The sequence below is a fragment of the Polistes fuscatus genome, unplaced genomic scaffold (assembly GCF_010416935.1).
Source record: "Polistes fuscatus isolate 324 unplaced genomic scaffold, CU_Pfus_HIC Scaffold26, whole genome shotgun sequence".
Taxonomy (NCBI): domain Eukaryota; kingdom Metazoa; phylum Arthropoda; class Insecta; order Hymenoptera; family Vespidae; genus Polistes; species Polistes fuscatus.
The window spans coordinates 203,026-214,916 of record NW_025113103.1 but is presented as its reverse complement, the minus strand read 5'-3'; positions in this window follow the sequence as shown (position 1 = coordinate 214,916).

Here is an 11,891-nt window from a genome sequence, read left to right as displayed (position 1 = left end):
ATGTACCGTCCCCTTCGAAATCCGATCGTTGAAATGAGACGTTGTCCTCTATGAAAGTACTTTTATTAAATTGTTTATGTGACTTTCTCCGAACGTTCTACGCATGTGTATAAAAAGAATCATCCATCTAATCAATAAAATTTAAGATTATAACGTTATGATTTTCGTATTTTTATCATTTTTATGTATTTTTTTTATTGCTCCTGCACAGAGATGACTTCCAGGATTACATTTAGCTGCAATATAGAAACGTTCATTAGTGCTTATATTATTAATTAATCGATGCTAGTGTCTATGCCAATTTTTATACAATTGTTTAAATAAAACTATCACTAAAAGATGTAATTTTAATATATAATTACATTACAGCTAAGCAATTGTAAATATTGAATGAATACTAACTAATAAATTAACATGTAACAAATTACTTACTTTTTTTGGCATTTATTAACGTATATGTAAATGAAAAAAGAAAGTACATTTTTCTAAATTCTAAAACCATATATTAAAACAACTAAATAACAATATACTAATGGAAATGTGAAGTTTACCTTTATGATAAAAGATAGCTGAGGTGTTTTCTCGTTTAGTACCATAAAAATTGCCTGGATTCATTTTAAAATCTTTTAAACTCTTCTTTAATATATACTGATACACAAAACAATAAGAAAGCCTAATAGATGCTGTGCTTTTCCAAATCTTCAAATACTTGTAAATCTGAAAACCATAGGATTGTATTAGTAAAGTATCAATTTATCCTTGTTAATATTTAAAAAATAACGTGTAAAGTAAAAACAATATACACTAAAAACTTTATCGCACTGCACAGAAAAACACACAAATTTATTTATTTAATAAATCAAAAATAATTTTATTTTCCTATTAGGTGTACAAGTTCCTTTATAATATTTTAAAAATAAGGAATAAAATAAAGAGGTTATTCACTAAAAACCACACAGAAAAATACAATCGTATAGAAAAGAAACCTCGTTGCAGATATTTTAAAAACAATTGACATAAAGCATAATAGCCATCCTTAAAGAATTAAAATAACAAGAGTTTTTCCATATCAATACAGAGTATGGGATTTTATACTTTCATAGTTGGCATGAGAGATGTCAATTGTTTATTTCAGTTTATTTTAATTCTTTAAGGATGGCTATATTGCTTTATGTCATTTGTTTTCAAGATTTCTATAACGTGGTTTCTTATCTATACGATTGTTTTCCTGTGCAATGTGACAAAGTTTTTAATGTATAATGTCTTTTTCTACACATAATTTTTTAAATATTAACAAAGATAACTTGATAATTTACTAATACAATCTTATCATTTTCAGATTTGCAAGTATTTGAAGATTTGGAAACGCGCAGCATCTATTAGGCTTTCTTATTGTTTCATGTATCAAGTACATACAAAAAGAAGAGATTACAAGATTTTAAAATAATCCAGACAATTTTCTTATGGTACTTAAACGTGCAAACACCTCAGCTTTCTTCTATCATAATGGTAAACTTTAATAATTTACATTTTCCATTAGTATATTGTTTATTAATTGTTGAATAGATTGGTTGTATAATTGTTTAGAGAAATGTATTTTCTTTTTCATTTACATATACGTGTACATTACGTAATAATTAATAATTATTATAATGCACTAATGCACTTTTCTTCTATTGCAGCTAAATGTAATCCTGGAAGTCATCTCTGTGCAGGAGCAATAAAAAAAATACATAAAAATGATAAAAATACGAAAATCATAACGTTATAATCTTAAATTTTATTGATTAGATGGATTATTCTTTTATACACATGCGTAACGTTCGGAGAAAGTCACATAAACAATATTTAATAAAAGTACTTTCATAGAGGACAACGTCTTATTTCAACGGTGGATTTCGAAGGGGACGGTACATAGATCATATATTCCTAGCATTTAAACAACAATAGACATTTTGATCGATTAATTAACAATTTTTTTAATATTCTAATACACTCTACTTATATTTAGATTGTTAAAACACATATGTACTGGCTTAAACATTACATACATATTAACATACTTTGAATATAAAATAATTTTAATATATTTTTCTGGATAAAAATTTTATTATCCAAAGTCATCATTGCTCAGGGATGTTAAAACAAATGTATATTAGTTTAAACAATTATAAAAATTGAAGGAATGTTTAAATCAGAACGTTGCAATGTGATTAAGTTTTTAGTATATATTGTCTTTATTTTACTCGTTATTTTTTTAATATTAGCAAGGAACGTATACACCTAATAGAAAAATAAATTAGATAACAATAATTATTAATTGGATAATAATTAGATAATTATAATAATTCATAAAATTGATATTTAATTTATGTAATAAATAAATTATGTATGTTTTTCTGTTCTGTGTGATAAGGTTTATAGTGCATATTGTCTTTATTCTTTTCGTTATTTTTTAAATATTAACGAGATACGTGTACATTAAATAGAATAATAGCATAAATTTTTATTTATTTAATAAATAAATTATCATATCAAGCTTGACTAGAGTGGTCATGAAGAAAGGCGAGTTATGTATGTGTGCGTGAAATACATTTCTATATGGTAATTGGGAATTTCTGATTGGTCACTTTACGTCCAAAATGGAAGACCAAAGATAATTAGCGAATCAGCGCTCTTTTCGTTTTGGGCCGTCGTGGAGATCGCACGGATACTTCGTCGTCCCGTTAATCTCAGGTAATTAAAAAATATTTTCTAACGTAAATAATTTGCCTATATACTAATAGATTCTTCTAGCAAATGACTTCCAAATGATATAATCGAAAAATTACGATAATGTCGAGGATAAAGAATATTTGCGTAGAAAAAAATTCCATGTACATTGGTATGCATTTTTCTACGCAATTATATATAGATCTTGTTTTACGATATCATTTCTATCGACTCGAACACTATCGATATCGACTTATAATGATTAATTTTGATTGTTTGGATTAATAAAGTATATATTTCGACAATTGTTATGTTCCTACATCCTATTTTTAATATTCGATATTTTTCTATAATAGATTGAAAAAATGCAAAATCTCAAGTAGCCATTGGTCAACGGATTTCGCTACTTTTTTTGAAAGTGGACTACCGCGCATACTACCGCGCGCAGCAGATGCGCAGCAGAGGCAACGCAGTGGCAACGGCAGGGGGCGCAGGGGAAAGGTAGAGGAAACGCCATTTTCTGTCAGCTGTATATGTTCCAACGTACTGCGTCATTCCGTTTAATCCAGGTAATTAAAAAATAGTTACACCTTCCTGTTATATATCAAACGATAGCTACAATACAAGATTTTCATACATGAGTGTTTTCAAAACGAAATATTGAAAAGTTCGATAGATATATGTGAAATATAACATCGATATATCTCGGCGTCCCGCCAATTCACCAATGTTACTTAACAATATTTCTTCTAATTTCCAGCTTTTTTCATGGTATCGATAATTACTACCTTCTCTAATGATGCTCTAATTAATTATTTTTCATAATTATGTATTCAAAGATCGTATTTCGTATTAAATTAGATTTTTATCACATACACACACATACAGGCATATATACATAAGTATAGGTAGCTCGTACACATACACTCATATATTTGATTTTCTTTATGTTATACTAATGTAATCTTTTTTTTTCCTTTTTTAGGTACCGAGCATTAGAGAGTCCAGCAGGAATACATATACTCAGTCTAACAATTGTGTTTACTCTTTTTTATCTTCATATTCATCGAGGTAAGCGTTATTCTTTTTTTTAAACCATACAGAAATGTATACAAAGAGTGAGAACGAAAGTGAGAGAAGAGAGAGAGAGAGAGAAAATAAGAAAACAAAATATTCTATCTACGGGCAATAACGAATGTGTACGTATATTCCAGGAATTTCTCGAAGTGAGAACAGAAGAAACGAAGACAGCCGAAAACAAAACGAAGACAGCCGAACGTTTGACATGAAGGACGCGGTTACGCATTCATTCCAGATCGTTCCTTCAACGAGCTAACAATAAGATCTAACGACGTGACGTATTAAACTATTATATATATATATAACGTTATCGATTTTTATTAACAATTTTTACTGATATTAAATACTTTATATGTAATTTTATACAAGTAGTGAGATAAAGGCAATTAATATTGCTTGAATTTATATTGATTCTTTATGATAAAATATCTTTAAAAGTGTGCAATGCCTTCAGGAATGATTCACAGGATATATTGTTCTATAATCTTTTTAGTATGTTTCAGCTTTTCAGAGTTTTATTTAATTTTATTTTATTCATCGTCATCCTAAGGGTAGGATACCCATCCTGCAGTCATCAATGAAGACTAAAAGTAAGTATATTTTCCTATTAAACGTTTCTATGATAACTTTAATGGTTTTTTATTATAACGATGATATTAATTGTTCTTTTTCTTTTTCTGTTTCAGAACATCATTGCAATCGAGCGCGTAGGCAATGAGGTACTCGTGTGTTGCATCGTAAAAATAAAATACAAAAGAATCGGAAAGTAAAGTCAGTGTTGATCGTCGCATGTTAAAGTTTCGTTTGCTCGGTTAAGAAACTCCGTAAGTTTCTTTTATTCGGTTTAAACGTGTGCTCATCGTCATCCTAAGGGTAGGATACCCATCGTGCATTCATCAATGAAGAATAAACGTAAGTCAATTTTTATTTTAAACACTTTCTCAATAATTATAATAATTTTTTTACTTACAACAATGATATTTATAATTTTGTTTTTATTTCTGTTTCAGATCATCATGGGAATATATCAGTGTTGGAAGTGTTTGTGAATTGTGTTTGTGAAGTGTTGCAAGTGTTCGTGCATTGCTATCGTGCGCGAAGCAATATACGGGAGTGTTGTATCGTTAAATATAATTAAAATCACGGATTAGAAGCACGTTCGTTCGTTTTATTTCAATTCCGTCGCGTTCGCGAACTATTTTTGAAATATATATTAAATTAACTGCGACCAAGGCAGTAATTGCATTAGAGTTTGTTCGAGTAAAGTTGTATTTTTATCTTTAAACAGTCGCACAGACTGTTCGCGTATTAGAATCAGTGCATCAATGAAGATTTTTCTACTTGCATTGACTGTGTGCAAAGCAGTCTTTGAATTAGTTGTGTAGAATCAGTGATCGGGCGTAAAACAAATTAAAATCAAACGCGAATTAGAATCAGTGTTGTTCGCCGTATAATAAAATTTCGGTTTCGCGATAAGAAACTCATCTATAGTTTCTTATTTTCGTTTATACCGCGTTTTTAGATTCACGCGAGGTGCATCGCCATGGTGCAATTGAATTTCATCCCATTGGAATGCATTGTAAGTATCTATTTTTATTTACATTTTATTCGATTTTATTTTATATGATTTTGGATTATATTGCAAATAACTTATCGTTTTGTTCTATTTTATTTTACAGATATGACGACGGACTTTCTACCTTATCAAAGATGTGGATGATTCTTCGATGGATCTTCGATGGATCTTCGATGGATCTTCGATGGATCTTCGATGGATCTTCGATGGATCTTCGATGGATCTTCGATGGATCTTCGATGGATCTTCGATACTCGCATTTACAATACTTGCTGCGAAGTAGGAGTGTTTTGGAGCCATCGTAGAACTTCTTATGCCGTGAGTTAAAATTTAAAGTCCCTCCGGTGCTCAATCATGTCGAGGATGAAAGGTCCTAATCGGCACGAGTTACTGGTTGTAATTATTAATAAATTAGTGACGAGCACATGAGTAATTCCTTTCTAGGAGTTACTCATGAAAATTGTATATTGTATTGTATATTGTATTGTATATTTATATTAGTTCAGGATAGGTTTTCTTGTCTCACCGGTTAAATTCATTTAATTAATAATGCAATTAATAATGCACTTTCTTTTTTATTACGTGTTTTGTTCGTGGTTAGTAGTGGTGAAATCGAGCATTTATTTACTCGTTTTCGTCCAGAAAAGCATGTAATAAATGTCTTACATGCATTGCTTCGTACTTAGTTTATCTAATCGCGATTAATTGATATATCGATACTTCGATATTATAAATAAATGAGCAAGAAGACAAACTCATTCGCGACGGATAGATTCTAGCAGTTAAGTGGTGGCTCAAAGCCCAGTTCTTTTATTAGAACAGCCAACTTAATGAAAGGAGTCGTCCGAGGTTTTTAAATATATTAAAATATATTAAAAGATATTAAAGATATTAAAAGTTAATATTTATCAAATAAATTGTAGAGTCCTTAGCCGCTTAGATAAATTTCTATAAAAATGTATTTATGTCTTATGTATATATGTGTTTTAATCATATTTTTTAGATCAGGATTTTCAGCTTCTAATATACTAATCTCCCGTTTCTCCCCCCTATACTTTCTGCGTTCTCATCTATGCGTGTGCCCAGGTGCTACTCGTATGGGTGAGAAACGGTTAGTATAGGTTTAGTTTTAAGTTTTTCCCCTATTGGCGGCTGTCATTGTGCTAGTGATTGCACGTGTACGTTGCACCTGTGTGTGCGTTTAGGTGTGTGCATTGTACATCGTTTCGCGACACGTAATACCGCGCTATTATTTTTTAAGTTATTGAATAAAAATAACTTGTAGAGTCACGTGTACGATACGAACTTTTTTTTTTTAACAATCGTTTTGCATAGTAGAGTTACCGCATTTATTTGTGGAAACTTTGATATACTCGTATATTACTAGTATGCATATATACTAGTGTATACTTGTATTTTTGTTGCAGTTTTTTATGCAATAATCACTAGCCTTGGCAGACGATTACAGCATTGGTACGTACTCCCATAAGTTTAGAAAACGCGTTTGAACTAGGGTGTCGGAGGTGCCCCGGGGCATGCTCTCTAGTTTAGGCTTTTGCACCCTGGTGGTATGTGAGAGAATCGTGGAGTGGGTGGGTGGGTACGTATGTGTATTTGCTCTTTTTAAATACGGGTAATCGGCAGGCAGGTAGCATACTTGTTTGAGCGAATGTGAAAATTTAATTTTAAGTAGGTAGGTCCCAGGAAAGGCACTAGGCTTACTTTCACTCCGGAGTGGAAATTCCGCCTCCTGGTTTATACAGAATTGTTGCAAAATTTTATCATCTCATTCTATTATGCTTGTTTTGTAAATTTATTTTGTGACTCTTCTGTAATCTTGAGTATGTATCATAATTTATAGAGGCATTTGCAACCACTTGGAAGATTCATTTCTTTTTCGATTCTATCTCGAACGAGATAGAGTCGAATCAAATTGGCAAAGCCTTTGATGAATTTGATACTTAGTTTTAAGTATTATGAGATTAGCACTTCGCACAATAGCGATTTTCTTTATAATGAAAAATATTTGATATAGTTCAATATAACAAATGAATGAAATGAAAATATTGCAAGAAAATGCATTACATTTGTTGCATTATTTAATTTCAATTGAATTTTGTTATTTGATATTAAAAGTGCGACGTGTTATTAGGTCATCGAGGGAAATTATCTGCTTGGACGTTAGATTAAATGTGCTCGTGTAATATTATGCAATGAACTCTAAGTTCATCCATGGTTATACGAGCTTGAATATAATTAACATTAAATATAAATTAATTTTTTCATAATTCCATATTAGAATCATAACGAAATAAAAGTTAATTTGCAAAAAAAGATATGAGATATCTTATCTTTCTTGCACGTTGAAAATGTCCAATGCAGTTTTCAGGGAAGAAGAAAGAAGAGGCTAAATGCCGAAGAGGCCCCCACTTAATGTGGCTGAAGAGGGCAACTACATAGACTATTCAGTTATTTTCAAAGGTTCAACAAATAGTTAGAACTTTTCGAGAATAGCTCTCTAGTCATATTTTATATTTTATTATGTTACATTCTTGCTCGTCATTAATTTGTAGTTGTAATTGGAGATGATGGACCATTCCATCTCCTTGGGACACCAAATTTGTGTCTCTATCGTCTAAAAGATGCATATGTGTTTAGTTAGAGTCAGAAATATTACAATTTTTGTATTATTCAATTTTAAAGCTTAAATAACGTTCGGTAAATATTACAGTAATTTCTCTTTTCTTGTTTCGTCTTTAAAATTTTTTATTGTGATCGTATTTTATTAAATTTGCAATTTTTCTTTTCTATATAATGCATTTTAAAAGACTTTCATAATAATTAATAGATATTATTTTTTTTAGTAACGTAGTATTTTTACTTTTCCTATTTCTTTATATATTTTTATTTATTTTATGTAAATGTAAAATCACGCGTTTAAATTTAATTTCATTGCAACGGTAAATAGAGATTTGATCAAAATAAATAGAGAATTCAATTGAAAAGTGCATCTGCGAATTGGACGATTCATATGTTAGGCTATTGTATCACTTGATTGTATGATTAATATAGTTTTCTTCTTGTTACAGGTGATCATCGTTGGAGTTAACATTGGACCCTTTTAATTTTCTTCCATTTGATCGCCTTGAATGGTGTCCTTTTAAAATATACGTTTAAATGCATTTCTGAAGGCACACACATGTTTATACATTAAAAATTAAATATAATTGTTTCAATTTCTTTTACAATATAACTATATTATATATATTATCATATACTATCTGAAAATACTGTGTTTTTTGATAGTATTGAACAAAAATGAAACTCGGTAGATAAAAAAGGGGGCTTGTAAGCTTCTATTAATTCTTAATTATTTTTTAAGACAGAATTAAAAACTATATTTTTGAAGTATGTTTATTAAAAAAAAAGGAACACTTCTTTTAACCTATATGATGGGTATATTCTGATATAAAAACGAAATAGAACACGCGGGCGCCTTCTTATTTTTATATCCCATTTGTTTACATGGAATTCGTGTTCCTTGTATAGTCTCCATGGTTGTTACTTTGGAAATCAATTTTAAATATATCCCCTGCAGGTATACCAACTTTACTTTTATTTTTTTCAAAGTGCGCCTGCACCTTAAATTTGTGGTTACGCATGCATATAATCTCCTCATGACGTTTCCACATTTGTAATTATTAATAACTAATTAAATAATTAATTAATAAAGTTAGAAGTTATGGATTTTAAATAAACATTTTCTTAGTAATTTAGCGCACTTATTCATTTTTTTCTGCTGTGGCCAACTACGTTGCTTTACTAAGAAATAAAAAAATAAAATTTTCACATTTTCAATTATCAATAACTAATTGAATAATTAATTAAAAGAATTAGCAATTATGGACTCCAAATTAACAAATAGCTAGCAATTAAATGCATATATTCATTTTTTTCAATTCTTAAAGTTCTATACCAACTTTTTTGCGCTATGAAACAACTAAAATCCCGATTTACACAGGAATCGTCATAATTCATTATAAAATAAACAGATAAATAATATATATGAATCAGGTTAGATATTATAATAGACGGGAATGAAAGTGAAAATTTGCACAAAAAAATGCTCGTATTAAAATTCAGTTTTATGTTAAACATTTGTTATTCGCATTTTGTAACAGAGTATATCCTTTTCTTAGAACGATTGTTTTTTTTTTCTTGTATGAACATTTCTTGCCATTGAAAACTAATAATAATAATAATAATAATAATAATAATAATAATAATAATTATAATAATAATATTAATAATAATCGTATAAACGCAGGAATTATGTCCCTTTAATAATTATGCATTATTTCATTTTCCTTTATAATATATATATATATATATATATAATATATAATATATAATATATATATTAACTATTACTATTTGTCTGGCTAGTTTTGTTCATCTAAGGCTCTCCATCCTTCTCCCGACTTTTATTATTTCATTTCCATTAACGAGGTGGAGTGGTAGTAATAATAAAAAAAAAAAAAAAGAAATTTCATTCGTTCGAACTGATTAAATACATCATCGCGGATTTTATTGCATTGGCTAAAGTCAAAAAACCCGACTTTTGTTTTTTTTTTTATTATTATTATTATTTCCCTTACGATTATCAATGTCAGTAAGTAACAGTAAGTACAGTTCTTTCATCGTATTTTGTTTGTTATTTTTTTTTCTATTATTTCCTTTGCTCTCACATCTATCTTCCTTTTTTTTTTTTTTTTATTGCTTATATACGACACTCTCTTTCTTCTCTTCTCTGATCGTATATTTTTTTTTTTTTTTTTTCTATATAACACCAATGTTCGTTCTCAACATATACATAATACTTTCACACGTTATTACACATTTCCATCGATCGATTATCGCATTATATAATATTGGGAAAAAGAAGAAGTGCTGGTATAAGAATATTTACCACGAATCCTTTCTCCTATTTAATAAAACATTTTGCGAATAATTTACATTTTTAATAAAAAAAAATAACTAAAAAACCACCAACGCTATCCTCATTTTTTGTCCCTTTTATTATATTATTATTTCATTCGGGAAACCGAACGCAAAGTCAAGAATCGTTATTTACGTTTATTTTCTCTCTCTCTCTCTCTCTCTCTCATTTTGAACTCATGTGTAATTTGACATTTTAAATATATTTATAAAAAAAAAAAAGAACTAATTAATACAGTGACATAATTTTATTTATCTCAAATCATCAAAAGAACGATAAGAAACACGCTAATTCAAATAGTCAATCGCGTTTCTATTTTATTCCAATTAATTTTAATCGGAATATTTACATTGCAATTATTTTTTTTTTTTTTTTCTTTTTGAAAGAGAGAGAGGAAAAAAAGTCATTTTCGATTTCTCATCATCACCGAATTCCGACGACACTAATGCAAATAGAGCGTTATCTAATAAGTCCTCTGCAAAGCTTTTGCTAAACGATAAAATAATGATCTAAAAGTTCAACGTTCCTTTATCATCAACCGTTATTGTTCTTTTTTTTATTCTTTTCTTTTTTTTTAATTTTTCTTTTTAACTTTTCTTTTTTTTTTTCTTTTTCTTTTTAATTCTTTTTTTATTTTCTTTTAAACATAATGTCCGCTATTCATTCTTATAAGTAAATCTGCATCGAATATTTTTTTCTTTCCCTAATAATGTTTATCCTAAAAAACGTTAGTAAAAGATATTTAAACACAATATATATATATATATATTTATTTTGCGCTAAACATTAGCGATAGTTATTATCAGTTTGTTTTTTTTTTTCTTATTCTTTTTGCTAATAGATGATAGAAGCAATTTTCCTTTCCTCCCCCCTCCCTCCCCCTACCCTACGTTAGTAATCTCGAAACAATTTTTCGAAACAATTTCTTAGAAAATACAGTATGTACGTATTGTTTCTATTTATATATATATATAGATATTTTCATGAAGATTTGGCTAACAAAGCTACTATAACGCCGAGCACTTCGTAAAAATTGAAGTCAATGGACGAAAGGTAGCAACTTTTCCCAAAGATTTCGATTCGACTCTGGCCGATTTATTTATTAACTTAACTATGATCGTTTTATCTAATTAAATCCTTCGTATATATATATATATACACGTATCATATATCTCCCAATGATTTATTCGATTCAACGATCCAAGCGAATAAAATAAATACGAAACATATTAAAAAGTCTTTCTTTTCCTAAATGCGATTTAAAAATAAATTAGACAATGTGATTGCAATGTTTACCTTTTTTGTTTCTTCTTCTTCTTCTTTTTATCATCATCTACCTCTTTTTAAAATCTAAACAAGGAAGAATCAAGATTTAAAAACGTAAATATTGCTATTAGCAATGATCTCGGAACAGTAATGTTATGATAGAAAAATGTTCGGTGTGCACTAATCGTTCGTAAATTACGTGCGCATTATTCCTGTCATCATTTTTTTTTTCTTTTTTTTTTTCATAGATCTTTCATT